The sequence below is a fragment of the Dermochelys coriacea genome, chromosome 8 (assembly GCF_009764565.3).
Source record: "Dermochelys coriacea isolate rDerCor1 chromosome 8, rDerCor1.pri.v4, whole genome shotgun sequence".
Taxonomy (NCBI): Eukaryota; Metazoa; Chordata; order Testudines; family Dermochelyidae; genus Dermochelys; species Dermochelys coriacea.
Window position 1 is genome coordinate 33556406 of NC_050075.1, and position 3180 is coordinate 33559585.

General features: G+C 37.5%; 1 long non-coding RNA gene across 1 annotated transcript; it reads right to left on the reverse strand.

Annotated features, from left to right (window-relative positions):
• Positions 1–911: 911 nt before the first annotated feature.
• Positions 912–2232, reverse strand: LOC122455621. Its single transcript, XR_006273944.1, has 3 exons — positions 2070–2232; positions 1665–1730; positions 912–1129 (listed from the first exon to the last, which is right to left on the reverse strand). It is a non-coding gene; the product is annotated as an uncharacterized LOC122455621 (long non-coding RNA).
• Positions 2233–3180: the final 948 nt, after the last annotated feature.

The following is a 3180-nucleotide window of genomic DNA, read 5'->3' on the forward strand; positions in this document are numbered from 1 at the left end:
GTTCTGGTGAAGGTGTCCCTGTAGCTCTGACTACGGCATTGTCAGGAGAGCTGCCCATGCCTGATTAAGAAAAACAGAGATGTTCCAATTTAGCATCAAATAAACATTTTACAAAACTTAACTTAACCATCTTTCTCACCCACTGTGACATTCTGTATCTTGGGGAGAACATCCTGCACCCCCATGTTCATCCTTATAATATGACTGTGTGGTATCCAATGCAAAGTTTGTCATGTTGAGTGTCTTTGGAAGGCTTATGATGCACTGAGCATTGTTATAGTAATGTTATAGGTTATAATTTCATGTATATAGTTATGAGGCTGAAAATGTGTTTTCATGGCTTAAAACAAATCCAGGAAAAACTCTCCAGGAACAGAGGGACAGTTTACACCTCATCAGGGCATGTATGGGACAAACCCAGCCCAGCCTCACAGGAACAAAGGACACTGGCCTAGGCAGCAACAAAGGATCTGTTGGACTCTTGAGTGAGTCACCCCACTTCCCCTGGCCAGTTTGGGACTACGATTAGGTAATTCTCACCAGACCCTGAAGGGGGGGTGCAAAGCCAAGAGGGAAGAAAGAACATGATTAAAGGGAGACATATTTGCCACGCTCTTCCTCTCTCCTCCTCCTCCATCTATAGACACCACCACCAAGCAACTGAAGTGGGCATAACTGGACACTGCAAGATGGAGGTTCCTAGGGTTGTGTCTAGGACTGGAGATATTGGCTAGTGTCATTTGGTTGCACAATCCAAGCAGCAGCTGGCCAAAAGTGCTCACTCATGTTGCTGGGAGCAGCTTATGTGCTAGAGGTTGTGCGTGAACAGCCCAGGAGTGGGGATTCTCACAGCAGAACAGGGTATGGCTGGCTTCCTGAGTCAAGGATTGGAGTGACCTAGCAGATCACCGGTCCAGGTAACACCAGGGGAACATCACACCCCTACCTATGTATTTGTTTAAAATACAAAACCTCATAAAATAACCAAACCAATAAGCAAAATATATTTATCGGGCTTCATCCATCCATCAGCCATTGGTACTGGTGAATTTTCCTTTTCAGCTGTCTTTCCTTTTTCTTTTGAGCTTGTTTACCCTCTGATCTAAGGAGATCTCACATCTTGATCGTACTGTGGAGCAGACAACGTTATTAAAAACACATGAAACTGTCTTGAAAACATAAAAAATAAAATACTCATTAGAGTGTTTTTCTATATAAAAAGTCATAACTTTAAAACAAAATAATCCATTTCAGGCTGTACAACAAACATAGTTTATTGGGTTTATTTCTACCACTAGTGTTTCTCTAAAACCTACACATTTTTAATATACACACGTTTCTACCACGCACCCAAAAACAAAGTGTGCAAAAAAATACTTTTTAAATCCCCCACCATAACTATGTCTTTCATAGGCCCCAGAATCACCAACAATTTAAACACAAACCAATTTTGAAAACCCATTTTAAAAACACATCACATTTTGAAGAATAACCCCTCCCCCGTTAGTTTGAAACACACAAAATCCAACAGTTTGCAAGCATATACTTTTAAAAAATCCACACCTATATCTTGCACAGATCCTTAACTCACAATTTAAACATTAAAACTAATTAAACATTTTAAAACATACACATACTTTTAAAAGCCAATTGTAGAAAGTTACCTTCCACCACAAGGTACAGGGATGTTGGCACATGGTTATTCTGTTTTCCCCCAGGAGTATTTGAGTCTTTGGGTTAAAGAACAAGCAGAATTTGTAGTTCGTATTATTTCCCCATTGCATCAAATCCCTATGCATACTGTGTTATACCTGGTGTTTTTTAGTTTAACAGTATTAAGCACAACTGTAGTTAAAAATGGGGTTTTGCCTGACCCTGGTGAAAAGCAGCTTGAAGTAGCTATTTCCATGCTAAACAGATCACACTGCAATAAAGATAGGTACCATTATTTAGTCAGGACAGCATGGACCAAGAGTGACATTTTATATATATATATATATATATATATATATATATATATATATATATATATATGTATATTCATTCACAGTTAAAAACAAGCAGCATACCTCATCTTGTAGTCCAGCAGTTATTCTGTTCAAGATAGTTTCTGTTGAAAGAGGACAGTCTCCAAAAAACTGAGGCTTTCATACCATCCTAACTCTTTGTTTCAGAATCTGTAGTTAGCAGGTTGATTTGATCACTTACAACTCTTAATTAATAGATACTTAAGGAAATTAGGCACCCCTCCCCAAAATTCCCTTTTGTGATATGAGGGGTCAGGGGAATTAAGTTGTCTGCACAACTGGGCAGCTTTTTTTCTTCTTTTTTTTAGTTAAAATACATTTTTCTGTTTCAATGAAAAAAACAGAGCACTGTAGGACCTTCTTACATTATTAAACAGTAAAACACCACACACAACAATCCTTAATGTTACTGATATCAATGAATGTCTTGTTTTGTTTTGTTTTTAAACATGTTTCTTTCATGCTTAAAGTTTGGGGCTGTTTTGAAGTCAAATGGATGTATCCCAACCATAGTAAACATCCTATGATTATTACCCATAGCTTTTAAATGTTTTTACAGCAAATGCTTGTTCTATAAAAGTATGGTGGAGGTTTGTGAACCCTTGAAACATTTCAGTTTTGGGTTAGACCCTTGTTTATTTTTGTAAATATATTAATTACTTTGAGTTGCTAGAAAGAATGACTCATAGTGTTCAACCAACTCTTGAGGGTTTATTGAAATTGTCCAATAGAGTTCTACCAACTCCTGGGTTACATTTAAACTGTCCAATAGTGTTTTCTAAACTTCTGGGGTTATATTTAAACTGTCCAATAACATCTACGAACTCCTGAGATTTTATTTCATTTAATATTAATTAGAGTTCACCATCCCCATCCATGTTCCTTACTGCGGGTGTACATGCATCAAACTTAATTACTGATCATTAATATGTTTAAACCTGATGACAACAATGGTGGGTAATCATATCTAGACCTACAGACTCAATAGAGTCACCCTTGCCATTCAGTGGGAGTGTGGTTAAACCAACAGCTCAACAGAGTGAGTCAGCTCTGTTGTATTCAAACACATTTCAAACTTCCCTGTTTTATATAGAATCTTTTTTGTCTTTTATTTTAAACACATTTGGCGGGGGGGTCCCCCACAAAATTCTAC